Source organism: Eubalaena glacialis, chromosome 1 (assembly GCF_028564815.1).
Source record: "Eubalaena glacialis isolate mEubGla1 chromosome 1, mEubGla1.1.hap2.+ XY, whole genome shotgun sequence".
Lineage (NCBI taxonomy): Eukaryota > Metazoa > Chordata > Mammalia > Artiodactyla > Balaenidae > Eubalaena > Eubalaena glacialis.
In genome coordinates, this window is record NC_083716.1 from 35,839,777 (window position 1) to 35,847,791 (window position 8,015).

Sequence of the window (8,015 nt, forward strand, 5' to 3'; positions counted from 1 at the left end):
TGTTCCTTCCTCCGCAATTCTTTGGAAGAGTTTGAGAAGGAGGGTGTTAGCTCTTCTCTAAATGTTTGATAAAATTCACCTGTGAAGCCATCTGGTCCCGGGCTTTTGTTTGTTGGAAGATTTTTAAACAGTTTCAATTTCATTACTTGTGATTGGTCTGTTCATATTTTCTATTTCTTCCTGGTTCAGTCTTGGAAGGTTATACCTTTTTAAGAATTTGTCCATTTCTTCCAGGTTGTCCATTTTATTGGCATAGAGTTGCTTGTAGTAGTCTCTTAGGATGCTTTGTATTTCTGCGGTGTCTTTTGTAACTTCTTTTTCATTTCTAATTTTATTGATATGAGTCCTCTCCCTCTTTTATCTTGATGAGTCTGGCTAATACTTTATCAATTTTGTTTATCTTCTCAAAGAACCAGCTTTTAGTTTTATTGATCTTTGCTATTGTTTTGTTTCTATTTCATTTTTTTCTGCTCTGATCTTTATGTTTGCTTTCCTTCTGCTAACTTTGGGTTTTTGTTCTTCTTTCTCTAGTTCCTTTAGCTGTAAGGTTAGATTGTTTATTTGAGATTTTTCTTGTTTCTTGAGGTAGGCTTGTATAGCTATAAACTTCCCTCTTAGAACTGCTTTTGCTGCATCCCATAGGTTTTGGATCATCGTGTTTTCATTGTCATTTGTCTCTAGGTATTTTTTTGATTTCCTCTTTGATTTCTTCAGTGATCTCTTGGTTATTTAGTAACGTATTGTTTAGCCTCCATGTGTTTGTGTTTTTTACGTTTTTTCCCCTATAATTCATTTCTAATCTCATAGCGTTGTGGTCAGAAAAGATGCTTGATATGATTTCAATTTTCTTAAATTTACTGAGGCTTGATTTGTGACCCAAGATGTGATCTATCCTGGAGAATGTTCCGTGCGTACTTGAGAAGAAAGTGCAATCTGCTGTTTTGGGATGGAATGTCCTATAAATATCAATTAAATCTATCTGGTCTATTGTGTCATTTAAAGCTTCTGTTTCCTTATTTATTTTCTTTTTTGATGATCTGTCCATGGGTGTAAGTGAGGTGTTAAAGTCCCCCACTATTATTGTGTTACTGTCGATTTCCTCTTTTATAGCTGTTAGCAGTTGCCTTAGGTATTGAGGTGCTCCTATGTTGGGTGCATATATATTTATAATTGTTATATCTTCTTCTTGGATTGATCCCTTGATCATTATGTAGTGTCCTTCCTTGTCTCTTGTAACATTCTTTATTTTAAAGTCTATTTTATCTGATATGAGTATTGCTACTCCAGCTTTCTTTTGATTTCCATTTGCATGGAATATCTTTTTCCATCCCCTCACTTTCAGTCTGTATGTGTCCCTAGGTCTGAAATGGGTCTCTTGTAGACAGCATATATATGGGTCTTGTTTTTGTATCCATTCAGCAAGCCTGTGTCTTTTGGTTGGAGCATTTAATCCATTCACGTTTAAGGTAATTATCGATATGTATGTTCCTATGACCATCTTCTTAATTGTTTTGGGTTTGTTTTTGTAGGTCCTTTTCTTCTCTTGTGTTTCCCACTTAGAGAAGTTCCTTTAGCATTTGCTGTAGAGCTGGTTTGGTGGTGCTGAATTCTCTTAGCTTTTGCTTGTCTGTAAAGCTTTGGTTTCTCCGTCGAATCTGAATGAGATCCTTGCTGGGTAGAGTAATCTTGGTTGTAGTTTCTTCCCTTTCATCACTTTAAGTATATCATGCCACTCCCTTCTGGCTTGTAGAGTTTCTGCTGAGAAATCAGCTGTTAACCTTATGGGAGTTCCCTTGTATGTTTTTTGTCATTTTTCCCTTGCTGCTTTTAGTAATTTTTCTTTGTTTTTAATTTTTGCCAATTTGATTACTATGTGTCTCGGCATGTTTCTCCTTGGGTTTATTCTGTATGGGACTTGCTGTGCTTCCTGGACTTGGGTGGCTATTTGCTTTCCCATGTTAGGGAAATTTTCGACTATAATCTCTTCAAATATTTTCTCTGGTCCTTTCTCTCACTCTTCTCCTCCTGGGACCCCTATAATGCGAATGTTGGTGCATTTAATGTTGTCCCAGAGGTCTCTTAGGCTGTCTTCATTTCTTTTCATTCTTTTTTCTTTATTCTGTTCTGCAGCAATGAATTCCACCATTCTGTCTTCCAGGTCACTTATCCGTTCTTCTGCCTCAGTTATTCTGCTATTGATTCCTTCTAGTGTATTTTTTATTTCTGTTATTGTATTGTTCATCTCTGTTTGTTTGTTCTTTAATTCTTCTAGGTCTTTGTTAAACATTTCTTGCATATTCTCGATCTTTGCCTCCATTGTTTTTCCGAGGTCCTGGATCATCTTCACTATCATTATTCTGAATTCTTTTCCTGGAAGGTTGCGTATCTCCACTTCATTTAGTTGTTTTTCTGGGGTTTTATCTTGTTCCTTCATCTGGTACATAGCCCTCTGCCTTTTCATCTTGTCTATCTTTCTGTGAATGTGGTTTTTGTTCCACAGGCTGCAGGATTGTAGTTCTTCTTGCTTCTGCTGTCTGCCCTCTGGTGGATGAGGCTATCTAAGAGGCTTGTGCAAGTTTTCTGATGGGAGGGACTGGTGGTGGGTAGAGCTGGGTGTTGCTCTGGTGGGCAGAGCTCAGTAAAACTTTAATCTGCTTGACTGCTGATGGGTGGTGCTGGGTTCCCTCCCTGTTGGTAGTTTGGTCTGAGGCAACCCAACACTGGAGGCTGCCCGGGCTCTTTGGTGGGGCTAATGGTGGACTCTGGGAGGGCTCACACCAAGGAGTACTTCCCAGAACTTCTGCTGCCAGTGTCCTTGTCCTCACAGTGAGCCACCACTGCCCCCCACCTCTGCAGGAGACCCTCCAACACTAGCAGGTAGCTCTCTTTCAGTCTCCCCTGGGGTCACTGCTCCTTCCCCTGGGTCCCAATGTGCACACTACTTTGTCTGTGCCCTCCAAGAGTGGAGTCTCTTTTTCCCCCAGTCCTGTCAGAGTCCTGCAATCAAATCCCGCTAGGCTTCAAAGTCTGATTCTCTAGGAATTCCTCCTCCCGTTCCTGGACCCCAGGTTGGGAAGCCTGACGTGGGGCTCAAAACCTTCAGTCCAGTGGGTAGACTTCTGTGGTATAAGTGTTCCCTGGTTTGTGAGTCACCCACCCAGAAGTTTTGGGATTTGATTTTATTGTGATTGCACCCCTCCTACTGTCTCCTTGTGGCTTCTCCTTTGTCTTTGGATGTGGGGTATCTTTTTTGGTGAGTTCCAGTGTCTTCCTGTCAATGACTGTTCAGCAGTTAGTTGTGATTCTGGTGTTCTCGCAAGAGGGCGTGAGAGCACGTCCTTCTACTCCGCCATCTTGGTTCAGGGCTGTGAACTTTTTTTTTTTAAAGAAAACATCTTTTTCACATTTCAACTGAGTGTTGTTCTAAAGTAGTAAACTTGGAGAAATGAACTTTAGCCATGTTGACATTGTTGAAAAATATTGTTAGAACTCTTCCTTAGATTTAATTGCTGTGGCTTTTAAAAACTACTATTAAAAAAGATAGCTTGTATTTATTACATGAACAATACATTGTCATTACAGAAAAAGTTATAAAATACAGATTAGCAAAATGAAGAAAATAAACTCTGGATCCTTCCCAACTTCAGGTAATCACTAAGACCTTGGTCTGTATCTTTACAAAATCTCCCGTCTGTCTGTCTGTCTATTTATCTATCTAAACACACACATAGTGTTTCTTGCTTTGTTTTTATAAAAACAGAACATCCTGAAATACTGTTTTGTATCTGTGCAACTCATTCTTGAGAATACCCCCAGTGGTGCGGTAAATCTATCTTTAGAGGATGAATTTTTAAAAATTACTCAATGTTATGGAGGGCCAAGACTGAGGAATAGAGTGGATGATGATCAGACTTTATATTTTGAATCAGACCTCTCTTGAATCTGTTCTTTCTCTGTGGATTCCCATGGCCATTAACCTAGTCAATCCCTTAACATCTCTAACCCAAATTATTTCCATAGCTTTCCAACAGGTCTTGCCTTCAGTATTTTACCTGCTCCTATTGCTACCAGAATGACCTTTTCAAAATACATAACTTCTTGTCAGACCTTTCTTTAACAATACTTCATTGATGTCTCAAAGCAAACCTCTGAAACCCCTAGTGTAACATTCACCTGAATTCTTTATAAAGAGCTCCTTTTCTTAATGTCCTAACTAGAATCAATTGTTTGTTTCTTTCTGCTCCCAGAGTGTTGTACACACATATTTATGCACCTATTACAGTACATTGTAGTTATTTGTTCCCCCAGTAGGTCATAGCAGAGAGGGGGAAAGGCCATGTCTAATTGCACCTTGAATCCCCACATGTAGCACACAATCTGGAGTGTGCTGTTGAGAAGGCACTCAGTAAACTCAGAGTAAAGGAAAATAAGATGTTTTCTTAATGTGGCTTTTAAGGGGCTCTGAAAACAGTTTCCAAAGAGGAATGACAAAAATGCTTCAAGTGATGAGATGCACTTATTTCTTTTTTTTCTTTTTTTTTTAAATTGAAGTTGATTTACAATGTTTCAGGTGTACAGCAAAATGATTCAGTTTTATATATATATATGTATCTATATATATTCTTTTTCAGATTCTTTTCCATTAGAAAAGAATAGGTTTTTACAAGATATTGAATATAGTTCCCTGTGATGTACAGGAGGTCCTTCCTGTTTATCTATTTTATATATGATAGTGTGTATCTGTTAATCCCAAATTCCTAATTTATCCCTCCCATCCCCTTTCCCCTTTGGTAACCATAAGTTTGTTTTCTATGTCTGTGAGTCTATTTCTGTTTTATAGATAAGTTTATTTGTATCATATTTTTTAGATTCCACATATAAGTGATATCATATGATATTTGTCTTTCTCTTTCTGACTTACTTCACTTAGTATGATAATCTCTAGGTCCATCCTTGTTGCTGCAAATGACATTATTTCATTCTTTTTAAAGGCTGAGTAATATTTCATTATATATATATATACACACACATACATACCTCTATATATATATCACATCTTCTTTATTGAGCTGCACTGATTTAGATGATTTGTTCTGGTATTGCCTCTTAAAAAAGTCTTGATCTTCTAGCACAGTGCTGTTCAATAGAACTTTCTGCAACGGTGGAAATGTTCTCTATCTGTACTGTCCTATATGTAGCCACTAGCCACATGTGGCTACTGAGTACTTGAAATGTTGACTATCGTGACTGAGGAACTGAATTTTAAATTGTAGTTAATTTTAGTTAACTTGTATTTGAGTAGCTGGATGTGACTAGTGGCCAGCATATTGGACAGCACAGCTCTAGAGTGTGAACTTGAAAAGAATAGCCCCAAATTAGTGGCACCCTTATTAATAAACTTTAATGTATCTTAACTTCATGCTTCAGAATATATGCAAGCAAACATTTCCCAAATGATGAGGGCAGGTCTAAACGAGCTCTAAATGGCTAAGCCTAAAAGACTAAATAGCTTCTTTCTTTTTTGGGGGGAGAGGGTTCTTTTCTTTACTATTTTCACAGAAATTTGCATTTTCAGAAGTGGATGAGATTAACTACCTCTTGTCTTAGCCCAGTGCTATGTAGAAATGACCTTAATCTGGTGCTACAGAGAAGAAAGTGTTAATGGCAGTAAAGTTGAAATGTCTGTATATGTTTTCAAGTTGGTTTTGGATGCCCTCTTTAGACATTTCCAAAGAAATAACAATATCCAAAGAGATAAATATATCTACATATATTTATACCTCATCTAAATCTTAATCCCAATTTTACATTTGCTTTCTACACATGAGACAAAAATAAATAAAACAATAAATGTCACAATAAAAGCATGCATTTATAATTTTAATTAATTAATTAATTAATTTATAATTCCATGCATGATGCACCTATTTCAAATTTTCATGAGTCTAAGTTAACAGAAACTCTAATATGTCCTAAGGTTGCTGAAGACGGCAAAACAAGTCAGAATGGCAGACACTGTTATTCATTCTTTCTTTTTGTGTTGCTAGCAGAACGCTGATTTAATTTGGCATGGCAATATGCCCAGTTAAGAGTAGTTTCTTTTCTGGACTTCCTTGCAGCTAGAGGTGGGCATGTGACATAATTCTGACCAATGAGTTGTAAGCTGAATGGTTTAGGGGAAGTTTTTGCTACCTTTGTCCTGCCTGAAATGAGGATATGATGTGTGCATATGGTGCTACAGTCTTATAACCATGAGGCTGCAATATGAGGATGAATGTCAAAGGACTTAAGACAGTGTAGTGGGAAGACAGAAGGATTCTGGAACATTCATGAAATTGGGGAACTGATATACCAGCTTGGATTGTCTATATCTGGTTTTTCTGTCATTTGTAGCTAAACACATTTCTTTTACACTCAGCTTGCACACATACGAACCCACAATTTTTTTTCTTAGTTGATCCCAAAACTAGTTAATTGGTTGAATTTCTACTGGTTTAACCTGTTGTTTCAGTTATAAAGACACAACCCTAATCAAGTAAAATGTCTCATCTTAATTCTAAGATTTTTGGAAATTGTAGTAACCTTTATAAAAGCATGAACTTTATTGTTCAGAGTTAGAAAAGATGCCTCTATATTTCAACTCAAGGTACTGGAAAGAGTTAAATTAGGAGTTATGAAAACTGGCTTTTAGTTTTGGTTCTTCCAGTTTTTAACTAATTAAACTAACTAACTTTGAGTTAGTTTCCTGATCCTTACATGGGTGTTGTGAAGCAAAATGAGAAAACAAACAAAAGTGCCTTTTGAATTACAATGCATTTTAATAAATCTAACTTAATGAGCTCTTACTAGGTAACAGAGAATCTGCTAAGCACTTTCCAAGGATAGGTTCATGTATTCTCCTTAGGAATCTACTTTTAATATTGCCATAGAATAGGAACTCATCCCCATTTTATAGATGGGGAAATTAAGGAATCATCTAGTAGACTGTGCAGATTCATCTCTTTACTTCCCACAAAGCACAGCATAGTTGCTCAAAAAAAAAAAAAAAAAAAACTTCTGGCAGGAACAGATGTGCATTGTATTCCTTTTGAGGTCCTGTAATTGTATACCATTTAGGATGTTGTAAACTCATAGATTTGGCCATGATAAAGGATGGCTACTGAAGGCTTACCCAGCACCTCCCTCTTGCCTGACTTCCTAATGGAACATTTTCTACTACAGATAATGAAATAATCATCCTTTATTAAGGTGGCAATCCAAGTTCAGCATCTCTGGCTAACAATTTCTCTTGCCTCTAGACGTTTTTGAGGACAGATACAGAGGATCGCCAGCCTTTTGCAACCTCCTGGCCCACAGGCTCAACAAACATTTTTGAATGGATGAATGTTAAATGTTTCACCAAGATGCTGCTTTTGGAGGCTCTGCAAATGTTACTATGTTACAGTCATGTTTTGATCAGGAGAGCAACAGAGGATATTCTGGAAAGATCTGAGTAAATCTTACATTATTTAAATATATTAGGTATTAGAGTTTATTTCTGAAGGGCAGGCGAATATGAAATTGGGATTCCCAGTATCACTGTTTAGGTGGAGACATTAGCACTTGGGGGATACACTCACATGGTAAATTTCCTCCAAAAACAAAAGAGATGCATTAAACCTTCCTGGGATGACTCTATTTCTATCACATTTTTCTTCATAGGAAGCTGAAGCCCTGAGTCACTTCATCAGTGGCAGGATAAAGGTACCCTGTGATGTGAGGATTGCCAACACGAGGACACCTTCCAGAATGTCAAGGAGTTCCTGGCTTAAGGGTCTGTGCTAATGCATTCTGATGATCATGGACCATTGTTTCTTATCTCTGAGCCTTCTTTTCACCATGCAGGAGCTTTGCTTTGTGACAGAATGCTATATGGCACTAAAACATCTACTTGAAAAAAAAAGTGCTGTCAACGTAGAAGTATTAATACATGGTAAAAAACTCACGGTGAAAGTCAAGAAGTTCCATGACTACCT